Below are 12,382 nucleotides of genomic sequence, written 5' to 3' on the forward strand. Positions count from 1 at the left end.
TCTCCTGCCTCAGCCTCCCGAGTAGCTGGGACTACAGGTGCCCGCCATCTCTCCCAGCTAGTTTTTTGTATTTTTTAGTAGAGACGGGGTTTCACCGTGTAGACCAGGATGGTCTCGATCTCCTGACCTCGTGATCCGCCCGTCTCGGCCTCCCAAAGTGTTGGGATTACAGGCTTGAGCCACCGCGCCCGGCCCATTGTGTCATTCTTACGCCTTTGCATCCTCATAGCTTAGCTCCCACTTACAATTTTTTTTTTTTTTTTTGGATGGATTCTCACTCTGTTGCCCATGCTGGAGTGGAGTGGCGTGATCTTGCTCACTGCAACCTCCACCTCCTGGGTTCAAGCGATTCTCCTGCCTCAGCCTCCCAAGTGGCTGGGACTACAGGTGTGCGCCACCATGCCTGCCTAAGTTTTGTATTTTTAATAGAGATGGGGTTTTACCATGTTGGCCAGGCTGGTCTTGACCTTGTGACCTCAGGTGATCCACCTGCCTTGGCCTCCCAGAGTACTGGGATTACAGACGTGAGCCACCATGCCTGGCCGTTAGCTCGCACTTATGAGTGAGAACAGATGGTTTGGTTTTCCATTCCTGAGTTACTTTACTTAGTCTCCAGCCTCATCCAGGTCTCTGCGAATGCCATTAATTCATTCCTTTTTATGGCTGAGTAGTGTTTCATCATATATATGTACACACATTACATACACATACACACCACAGTTTTTTTTTTGTTTTTTTGAGATGGGAGTCTCGCTCTGTCACCAGGCTGGAGTGCAGTGGTGCAATCTCAGCTCACTGCAACCTCCGTCTCGCAGGTTCAAGCGATTCTCCTGCCTCAGCCTCCTGAGTAGCTGGGATTACAGGCACGCACCACCATGCCCAGCTACTTTATGTGTTTTTACCCTGTTGGCCAGGATGGTCTCCATCTTTTGACCTTGTGATCTGCCTGCCTTGGCCCCCCAAAGTGCTGGGATTATAGACGTGATCCACCGTGCCCGGCTACACCACACTTTCTTTATCCACTTGTTGATTGATAGGCATTTGGGTTGAAAAGAAGTCATCTCTGTTTTTCTTTGCCTGAACGGCCACAGTCTAGTGCGGCCTGCTGTGGCTGGGACAAGGACAGTGTTCACGTGCAGGGGGCTGTCCTGGCTCTGCTTTGCCTGAACGGCCACAGTCTAGTGCGGCCTGCTGTGGCTGGGACAAGGACAGTGTTCACGTGCAGGGGGCTGTCCTGGCTCTGCAGCCTGAGAGTGACACCTGCCCCTCCTTTCTTTCTCTGGCAGGCTCAGGGTCTCTGCCCCTTCTCAGCTCAGCCCTTCACCCCTTGAACACAGGCCGTGGAGATCTGCATTGTGCAGTGCTTCTGGGTGCAGTGGGGAGCCCAGGAACAGGAGCCGGTGTCCTGCCACAGGGTGGGGAATGTCACCATGCTTGGCCTGGGGAGCACAAGATGAGCCACCTGCATGATTCTTTTTCCTGAGGAGTCCAAGGAGCGTGTCTGTGTACGGAGCAGGCACAGAGCAGGTGTTCCCTGCAGCGCTTAGGTGCAGAGGGGAATCAGAACTGAATTGGGGCCTTGGCATCACGCCCCATGCTAGGGATTGTTTGTGGAGTGCTTCCCTTGGGCTAGGCGTTTTTTTTTTTTTTTTTTTTTTTTCCCCCCCGAGACAGAGTCTTGCTCTGTTACCCAGGCTAGAATACAATGGTGCGAGGTTCACTGTAACCTCCGCCTCCCGGGTTCAAGCAAATTCTCCTACCTCAGCCTCCCCAGTAGCTGGGGCTACAGGCTCATGCTGCCACACCCAGCTAATTTTTGTGTGTGTGTTTTAGTAGAAACGGGGTTTCACTGTGTTGGCCAGGCTGGTCCCGAACTCCTGACCTCAGGTGATCTACCCTCCTCGGCCTCCCGAAGTGCTGGGATTACAGGCATGAGCCACCGCGCCCAGTGGACTAGGCACTTTACGTGCAACCACCCATGTAGTCCTCATAGCAGCTGGGGGTGGTACCTTGTGGTCCCTGTTTTACAAATGAGGAGACTCAGAAGCTGAGTTACATGCTCAAAGCCACCCAGCCCATAAGTGGCAGAGCTAGGGTTTGAATCTGAGAAGTCTGTGCCCTTACCCATCACAGCGTCATCCTTATCTCCTCCATGCCCAAGCGGACTTAACAGGTGCTGAAATTATTACAGAGAAGGCTGACTCATTCACCAGGAATCTGATCCTTCTGTGGGCTGGCTTGGGTGGAGGTGGTCCCTACGCCCTGGCGCACATCCTCGTGTTTGAACTCAGGCTGCTGCCGGCTGAGCTCCGCCTGAGGCTTGACTCCTCCAGGCGGGGGAAAACCACGCCTCCTGCGCTGGGCAGACTGCGACTGCCGGGGATTCTTCTGGAGAGAGGTGAGCCGCTTCTCCCAGGACCCCCCCCCCCTTGTTCTCTTTGCAGACGCGAGGCAGAGGTATCAGGAGGCCCAGAGGGAACAGGGCCGCCTGGGCTCTTCCCATTTCTGGGCCCCGTGCTGTGGGGAACTTTCATTTTGAGTATCCCCAGACTTTTTGTTCCTCCTTTCTGAAATGTTTCCTCTTTTCTGGTGATAAACATGGAAATTCCACTCCGAGTGCTGTGGATCATGAAGGGCCCGTAGCCCCCGCGAGCCCAGTTGCTTAGAATAGCTGTGGGTTCCGTTATTGAGTAGGAAGTGGAGGCTGAGAACGCCTGTGTTGTTACTGATGGCAGCCCCCCAAGGCAGGGCCAGGCGTTGCTGGGCGCCCTCTCCGCCCTGAATCTGCCTTCCCCGTACGGCCTGCAGTGGGGAAGGTGGGCCTCTGCTCAAGGCCCCAAGCTCCTAGGGGAATAATAGGTTCACCCTCAGGCCGGTCCAAGGCAGAGCCCTTTCCGGCTTCGGGATCCCTGATATTCCTGGGCGCCCGACTGCATCAGCTGTGTTCCCACAGGTCCCTCCTACGTGTTCTTGCTCGTGCTTGGGTTCGTTTGAGCGCTGCCTCGTCCTCCGCCACCCTCTTCCTTCTCATGTGCGCTGTGTGTACCGGAGCCAGGCCGATTCCGATAGAATTTTTAAGTGTGCCGTGCAGCTCTCTCCGCCTTGTACTCCTTGCTGTGCTGGTTTGAAATGGGCCTTCTTTTATTAAACATTTTTACTAAACTAAAAAATAAAGACCGGGTGCGGTGGCTCACGCCTATAATCCCAGCACTTTGGGAGGCCGAGGACGGATCACGAGGTCAGGAGACAGAGACCATCCTGGCTAACACAGTTAAAACCCGTCTCTACTAAAAATACAAAAAATTAGCCGGGCGAGGTGGTGGGCGCCTGTAGTCCCAGTTACTTGGGAGGCTGAGGCAGGAGCATGGCGTGAACCCGGGAGGCGGAGCTTGCAGTGAGCCGAGATCGCGCCACTGCACTCCAGCCTGGGCAACAGAGCAAGACTCTCTCTCAAAAAAGAAAAAAACAGTAGGCTTGCCTGGCTCTAAGGCTTTCACCTAGATGAGGCAAGTGATGTTCATTGTAGTCGTCTGGATGAGCTCCTGATCCTTGGCTGAAAGCTGTCAGTGGCTCGGGATGTGTGGAGGGGCAGGGCAGAGGACCCGATGTTGGAAAGGGGGTGAGTCCCTTGGTGTCACTGTGGCTCTCTTAGGGGTGGCAGCTCCTCCGCGAGGGCTTGGTGCACCCGCTGCCCTTGTTTTCACATGAATGTGTTTGCGGCAGGGAGGCCAGCGAGTTCGCTGGGACTCCCTACGTGATGCTGTTGGGTTCGGGAGTCAAGGGGAGATCTGGCCTTGCTTCTTTCCGAATTCAGAAGGGATCTAGGCGGAAGAAAGATTCAGAGACAATCACAGTTTTATAGAATTTATGACAGGATTTGCCTGCTGACGTCTGGGGCCTTGGGAGTGCTTTATCGGTGCAGGAAAAGCGCCGAGCGCCACCTCTTCTGTTTTGAGGCTGGGTCTGGCCGCTGCCAAGTTCTCAGGTTTATCGATGGTGCAGTAGGTGATTCCTGCATGGCCACAGCTGCCTCCTGGAAGGGCTGCTAGAGGATTGTTGGCTGTGTGCTCCATTTTGTTTTCTTTTAGAATTAATCTCTATATTGAGTTAGTTTTGTGTTCCAAAACCAGTCACTAGAGCCACCGTAGCAGCTTGTGCGTCAGCCAAATGTGCCTTCCCAAGCCGTCATGCTTTTAAATAGCTCGTAGAAAAGGCCACCTTCACAGCAGCTCAGGAGCCTTTAAGAGGGTGGTGTTACCTAGCTAGGTTTTGTCGTGAGAAGATGTCCTGTATTCTTGGAACTTAATTCCTTCAAAGATATGGTGTGCCTTTACATGCTTGATCATTCAACTATTTGCATAGTGAGGAAGATAATTAAATGTAACAAGCAGTCATGGGATGCGCTCTGTTTGCACGCGAGGCCCTGGGGTGTGTGCAAAGGTGAGCCTGGTGTTACTCCTGCTGCCGAGGGACTTCCGGTTGCTGAGGGAGACAGACCAGCCAGGAGCTTCTGCCGCAAGGATGCTGGTGCCAAGCGGGCCGTGGAGGGGCCAGGAAGCCCTGTGGCAGCATGGGCAAGGAAAGGGGAGTTTTCACTGAGGACATGAGATGACATTAAAGTGGATTTTGAAGGTTACCTGGGGTGGGGCGTGTTCTGTAGTCAGGGGCTGCGACAAGGCCTTCTTGGCACAGGGTGGCTTGAACACATCCCAGGTAAGGAGGAATACAGGGTGTGTTTGGGAACCTGGCGAGTCGCTGGCTACCTGAGAACAGCGGTGGAAGGAGTGGGCACCGCTGTGGCTGTGTGGTGGGATGCAGGTGAGGGTCAGTGTTCAGGATGGTGGCTGCAGGAATTTTGGCTTGAGGCTGTTTCGTGTTTGGAGCTAGGAAAGGTTTCTGAGCAGGGGCCACCTGATCAGACATCCTGCTGCCATTTATTGACGTCTTACTGTGTGCCAGAGACAGGGGCTCAGGTCAGGGAACTGACCCGAGATTGCACGGGTAGGACGAGGCCGGCCAGGATGTAGGGTGAGAACCATGGCCATGGGGAGGGGAGAGGGAGAGGAAGGCGACTGTCAGGAAGTGTTTGCAATTCATTTAGTTCAGTAGATATTCAACAGGGACCCTGTGCCACACATTGCAAAAGGTGGGAGAAGAGAGCCCTTCCGAGAGGGGGTGTGTGAGCCGGGAGGGGCAGGAGGGCGCTGCACAGGCCTCGTGGGACCTGAAAGCATCCGAGTTCTTCCCCAAGGCCTGTAGGAAGACCTTGAAGGATGTGCAGCTGGGGAGTGACCCATCCTCTGATGGGCACAGGACGGCAGAGCTGAGGCCAAACCCGGGGGCAGCTGGTGCAGCCGTCGTGTGCTTCTCGGGAGGAGGGGATGGGCCAGGACCAGGGCTGATGGACAGGAGAGGAGGGATGTGTGGGAGGTTTCCAAGGTGACCTAGAGGAAGTGGAGACTGTGGGTGGGTGGTGTTCTTCAGGGAGGAGACGAGGCTGACCCTCATGTTGGTGGATTGCAGTTCTAGAGGTGGTCACAGGAGCTACATGGGCAGAATGAGAGAAAATGGAGCCCTGATTTCAGTCAGTGGCAACAGAGGGTTTTCTTTTTTTTCTTTTTTCTTTTTTTAGTATAGGTCTGCCCCATGCAATGTTTGGGACGTAGATAAGAAACTCTTTATTTACCTAAAATCCACATTTATTTGTTTGTTTATTTTCTTGTACTTTAAGTTCTAGGGTACATGTGCATAACGTGCAGGTTTGTTACATATGTATACATGTGCCATGTTGGTGTGCTGCACCCATCAACTCGTCATTTACATTAGGTATATTCCCTAATGCTATCCTTCCCCACTCCCCGCCCCAGTAGGACCCGGAGTGTGATGATCCCCTTTCTGCGTCCAAGTGATCTCATTGTTCAATTCCCACCCGTGAGTGAGAGCATATGGTGTTTGGTTTTCTCTTCTTGCGATAGTTTGCGGAGAATGATGGTTTCCAACTTCATCCATGTCCCTACAAAGGGTATGAACTTGTCCTTTTTATGGCTGCGTAGTATTCCATGGTGTATATGTGCCACAAACAGGGTTTTTGATGCCAGGACATAGGCCAGTGAGAGCCAGGGGCTGCCAGGAGAAGAGGGCTCGAGGGAGAGGTACGAGGCAGGGACCAGCATGTTGTCTATTTTTGTGTGACTGGTAGAGAGTGATGTTGTCCAAGGGTGGGGACCGAAGAGTGGGTATGGGGAGTGGCCGGTGGGCCACAACTGATTTTTGTGGGGGACCCATTGACGTGAGGTGGTGGATTCGTGGCTGAGAGTTGGCAGTGGTTCTGCTTGGAGGCACGTGTTTGAGAACCATTTACTCGGGTGGAGGAAGTCATGAGAGAGCATGATTTTTCGTAAGAGAAGAAAGGAGGACTGAGGACTTGGCTTTGGAGAGCAGAGTAGGGAACATACAGAAGAGTCTGGGGCATGTGGAGAGGCTGGCAGGAGGCAGAGGAGGGAGCAAGAAGAAAGAGCTCAGTGTGGTAAGTCCCGAGGGGAAGCCGGGCAGGGCCAGGACTGAGTGAGGAGCAGCAAGAAGGAGAGAGGGGGAGTGGGACTCGGTGATGGCTGGCTGCCAGGATGGCGGAGCCGCGCGGAAAGTCATGCATCACTTGGCGACGGGGACGCCTTCTGAGAAGTGCATCCTTAGGTGATTTTGTCCTTGTGTGAACATCACAGAGCGCATTTATACAAACCTAGGCAGTGTTAGTACGGTGTCGCCTGCTGCACACCTGGGCTATGTGGCACCGTCTGTTGCTCCGAGGTTACACGCCTGTACAGCATGGTACTGTTCTGAGTACTGCAGGGAGTTGTCACACAATGGTTAGTATTTGTGTATCTAAACATCTCTGAATATGGAGCAGGGATAGTACAAATACAGGTAAATGATAAAGCGGCATGCTCGTGTGGGGCGGCCGGTGTGACTGGCGCTCACAGGACCGGACGTTGCTCTTGGTGTTGGTGGGTTGGTGAATGGAGGGTGAGTGAACGGGAAGGCCTGGGTCATCACTGTGCATTGTGTAGACGTCCTGAACATTCTGCATTTAGGCTACACTAGATGCGTGAAAACACCTTCCTTCTTCAGTAGTTAATTAACCTTAGCTTGCTGTGACTTTTAAACTTCATAAACGTTTTGATTTTTTAAAAACTTTTTGACTCCTTTCTATTATGGCATAGCTTAGAACACAAATACATTGTACAGCTGTACCAAAATATGTTTCTTTATATCCTTGGCTTTTTTCTCTTTTTAAATTTTTTTATTTTTTACTTTTTCAGCTTTTTGTTAAAAACGAAGACACAGACACACCCATTAGGCTAGGCCGACGCAGGGTCCGGACCGTCAGTGCCACTGGCTTCCACCTCCGCATCTTGTCCCAGCGGAAGGTCTTCGGAGGCAGTCACATGCATGGAGCCGTCACTGCCTTCTTCTGGAATGCCTCCTGAGGGACTGAGCACTTGCCCGAGGCTGTTTTACAGTTTTTGTTTTGTTTTTTTAAATAAGTAGAAGGAGCATACTCTAAAATAATGATAAAAAGTATAGTACAATAGGCCGAGCGCAGTGGCTCATGCCTGTAATCCCAGCACTTTGGGAGGCCTAGGCGGGCAGGTCACCTGAGGTCAGGAGTTCGAGACCAGCCTGGCCAACATGGTGAAACCCGTCTCTACTAAAATGCAAAAATTAGCCGGGTATGGTGGTGGGCACCTGTAATCCCAGATGCTCAGGAGTCTGAGGCAGGAGAATCACTTGAACCCCGGAGGCAGAGGTTGCAGTGAGTCGAGATTGTGCCATTGCACTCCAGCCTGGATGACAAGAGCAAAACTCTGCCTAGAAAAAAAAAACAAAACAAAAAGAAAAAGTATAATACAATGAGTACAATGAATACATACATAAAGCAGTAACATAGCTGTTCATTATGATCAAGTATCACATACAGTACATAATGTATGTGCTGTACTGTTGTAGGACTGGCAGTACAGTAGATTTGCTTATATCAGCATCACCACAAACACAGGAGTATGCTTTGTGCTATGATGTAACTTTGGCTGTGACATCACTAGGTGACGAATTTTTCAGCTGCATTATAGTCTTACAGGACCATGGTCCTATATGTGGTCTGTTGTTGACTAAATGTCATTATGTGGTACTTGACTGTACTTCTCTGTGTTGGACAGTTTCTTTTTTTTTTTTTTTTTTTTGAGATGGAATTTTACTCCCATTGCCCAGGCTGGAGTGTGGTGGCACAATCTCAGCTCACTGCAATCTCCACTTCCCGGGTTCAAGCGATTCTCCTGCCTCTGCCTCCTGAGTAGCTGGGATTACAGATGTGCACCACAATGCCCGGCTATTAGTAGAGATGAGTTTTCTCCATGTTGGTCAGGCTGGTCTCAAACTCCCGACCTCAGGTGATCCACCCGCCTCGGCCTCCCAAAGTGCTGGGATTGCAGGTGTGAGCCACAGTGCCCGGCCAGGACAATTTCAAAATACTTCCATTTCCTTGGTATTTTCTGTTTTCTATAATAAACACGCATTGCTTTTGTTATGTGAGGGAAAAAATTTATGTAAAAATGCTGTTTCCAAGACCTATTTGCAGAGTTGTCCATTTGACCCAGTAATTGCCTCAGCCCCTGCTGGGTTCTCAGTGCTCCGAGGGCTGTGAGGAGTGTGACACGCGACAAAATGTAGCAGGGAGTTTGTGGCTCAGAAGTGACACTGCATAGCTGGGAGCCTTGCGGGACAGCATGTGCATTACTGCCGGAGTGGTGTGGGTGTCGGGGCGGGACGGCCCTCAGAGACCATCTGGTTTGGGTCTCAGGCACCACATCTTTCTGTTGTTGACCCTCAGGGTGGGCACGAGTTTCAGATTATGCTGTGGACGGAGGGGATGGTGGAATTGTTTACCGTTGTCAGAATGGTTTTTCGTACATTTTCTCCAAAGCTCATAGAGTTAATTTCCTTGGAAAATTTACTTCTGAATATATTTTATAAATCTGGGGAGCATCGCCGTGTGTTGGAAGGAGCCGAATGGTAAATTCAGTTGCTAATTTGAGTACGTATTTCAGAAAGCTGCTATTGAACCCTAAGGGGGCATTGAATAATGACTGGGCTTGGAGAAGAGAGGTTGATTAGCCATAAAATGAATTTGACTTGATGACTTGTCTGTTTACTTCATATATGTGAAATACAGAGAAGCATTTAATCGTAAATGTTTCATTTCTTTTATGATTCTGAGAACATTGCAGCTGAATTTATTGCTTTTCCATACTTTTATTTTCTTTCACTCTTCCCTATTTCACTCTCCAGCGCTATTTTCACCCACTGCTGTTTAACCTTCAATTAAAAAAAAAAGCTGTTCTGATACACCATCAGGTTTGTTTGAAAGGCAGCACCTTGGTGTTGAGGCTTCAGATTCAAACCAGAAAAACATTCTGCGGGATCTGCTGGGGAGAGCTGCCTCCTGTCAAAACCCAGTGGCCTTGCAGCTTTGGCTCGAGTCACTCTATTCCTCTTGCCTCTGACTTGTCTCTTCCTGCTTCAGAGTCACCTGTATCCTCATGGATTAGCTGCTTTCGTGAAGGAGGCCTGAGGACAGGGACTCTCGCTCGTTTACTGTCAGCTTTCCACGACCAGCCCGGGGCCTGGTGTGGAGCAGGTGCCCAGTCAGTGTTTGTTGAGTGGCTTGAATGGAGAAACATAACGCAGAGCAGTCAGTAGAAGCTGAAGACTTCTGTGTTTCATGCTGCTGTCAAGCGAGAACCAAGTTGAGGCTTTGGCTGTCCACAAGTAGATTTTCAGCAAGTATTTGATTCTCGTGTTTTGTTTATTGTTCATTTAAATTTAAGGTTTTCTGAGTCATGTTGTAAAGACAGCTCTGGGCACAGTCCTGAAGAGATGGTGTTGATTTCAGGGACCCATTCGCTTTCTCTTGGGCATTTCCCTCTGCCGCGACCCGCACAACTGACCAGTGTCTCCAGCCTGTTCCTCCAGCCACTTCTCATGCTGTGACCCCTCTCCCCTTCTCCCTGGAGGTGCCCTCCCAATTTTTTTTTTCTTTTTTTTAGATAGGGTGTCACTCTAGCCCAGGCTGGAGTGCAGTGGTGCGCCATCTTGGCTCACTGCAGCCTCAACTTCCTGGGCTCAGGTGATCCTCCCACCTCAGCCTCCTGAGTAGCTGGGACTACAGGAGCACACCACCATGCCTGGCTAATTTTTATATTTTTTATAGAGACGGGGTTTCACCACATTGCCCAGGCTGGTCTTAAACTCCTGGACTCAAGAGATCTGCCCACCTTGGCCTCTTGAAGTGCTGGGATTATAGGCCTGAGCCACCATGCCCAACACCAGTTCTTGTGTTAGACCTTAGTTTACCTGCCTCCCTTGCCATAGGTGTCCTCGGGTTCCCCTCACGAGTGGTGGCATTGCAGTTGAGTCTCCTTGTGCCTGATGTTGAAAAGGTGAGCTTTGGCCACAATTCTGAGGGCTGTTGTTGGGGAGGGCATGGGGAGGTCTTTTTGGTTGGGGGTCTTCTTCAGGGCCCAGTCCCTTGGGGCATCTCTCTGCCGGCCCCTCCCTGGCCTGCCCTGGGGTGTCTTGTCCCTTGTCCACGTTGTTCCACTTTCACCTGCGTGCGGCCTCTGCTGTCGCGGGCTAGAGCCTGTGACCCTTTGTCAGTGTTTGCTCATGCGCTCTTCTGTCTGAGGGCCCCGGCTGTGTGTGTGTAGGGTCAGTGGGATGTGTATCCGTTCGACCAGAACACCCAACTAATGGTCCCTGCCTTTGCTCACTGCTAACCGGTTAGCCCTCCTCAAGTTTGGGGGTGATGAAATCTGTCCTTTTCATGTGAAGCACATGCTGAAGTGTGTTGTTCTGTGGTGATTTACACTACAAACTTGTCATTCATGGTGGGACAAGTGAACTTGGACTTACTATTTTTTTTGAGATAGAGTCTCACTCTGTTACCAGGCTAGAGTGCAGTGGCATGATCTCGGCTCACTGCACCCTCTGCCTCCAGGGTTCAAGCAATTCTCCTGCCTCTGCCTCCCAGGTAGCTGGGACTACAGGCGTGCGCCCCCACGCCTGGCTAATTTTTGTATTTTTAGTAGAGAAGAGGTTTCACCATGTTGGCCAGGATAGTCCCGATCTCTTGACCTCGTGATCCGCCCGCCTTGGCCTCCCAAAGTGCTGGGATGACAGGCGTGAGCCACCGCGCCCGGCCGGACTTTGGCTTATTTAAAGGTTGAATGAGTGAGACTGGTCTGCCATCTCGAGCCTTCCTTTCCATGATGTGCTGGCCTTCCTGGGACACAGTGGGGTCAGGGAGACGGCCTTTCCTGTCCTGCCTTCCATCTTTATAGAGATACCACTTACGTGCCACACTGTTCGCCCATTTAAAGTGCTTGGTGTTTTTAGTATATTCATAGTTATGCAGTCGTTACTACAGTCAATTTTAGAAAAATTTAATCACCACAGAGAGCAACGCTGTACCTGTTAGCATCCACTTCCCATTCTCTCCTCGCCCCCTTGGCAACCACGGGTCTACTATCTGGATGTTGCATGTCACTAGAATCACACAGTGTGCGGCCTTTTGTGTCTGGCTTCTCTCAGCTTCATGTTGTCAAGATTCACCCGTGCTGTGTTGTGTACCAAGACTTCATTCCCTTTATGACCTAATATTACTCCATCGTGTGGTTAGGCCACATTGTGTTGACCCCATTCATCAGCTGGTGGACATTTGCCTCCACTCTGTGGCTGTTACGGATAATGCTGTACGAGGTTTTGGTATGGATGTGTATTTTCATTTCTCTTGGCTATCTACCTTTGAGTGGAATTGCAGGGTCACGTGATAACTCCATGTAACCTTCTGAGGACCCGCCAAACTGTTTTCCACAGCAGCTGCCCATTTTTCATTCCCACTAGCAGTGTGTGAGGTTCCAGTCTCTGCATCCTCACCATCACGCTTTAGCATCTTTTTAATTTCTGCCATTCTGCTGGGTGCGAAGTGGTATCCCATGGTGGTTTTGATTTGTGTTTCTCTCTGATGGCTAATGATACTGAGCTTACTTTTTGAAAGACTTCTGTTTGTAGTATCAAAAGAATGGGGAGACTTAGAGTTATCAGCAATGTGCCCCCAGGAGTCCTTCATGTTTTGACCCTTCTGGGGAGTAAGGCAGTGTTCCAGCGGTGTGCCCGTGTCCAGGGCACGCACACCTCACCTTCACAGAGCCAGAGCGATCTTTAAAAAACCAGAAAGCGTTTCAGCCGTTCGGAAAGGGCACACAGGCTGATGGAATACAGAAGACACCGTATCTCCATCCAGCGTGGGAAAGAAGACAGTGCACAC

The 12,382-nt window shown here is 51.0% G+C and overlaps 1 protein-coding gene across 1 annotated transcript in view; it reads left to right on the forward strand.

Annotated features, from left to right (window-relative positions):
• The window catches only part of TBC1D22A (TBC1 domain family member 22A), a 509,073-nt gene that overhangs the window by 9,159 nt on the left and 487,532 nt on the right, over positions 1-12,382 (forward strand).

This window comes from Piliocolobus tephrosceles, chromosome 19 (assembly GCF_002776525.5).
Source record: "Piliocolobus tephrosceles isolate RC106 chromosome 19, ASM277652v3, whole genome shotgun sequence".
Taxonomy (NCBI): Eukaryota; Metazoa; Chordata; class Mammalia; order Primates; family Cercopithecidae; genus Piliocolobus; species Piliocolobus tephrosceles.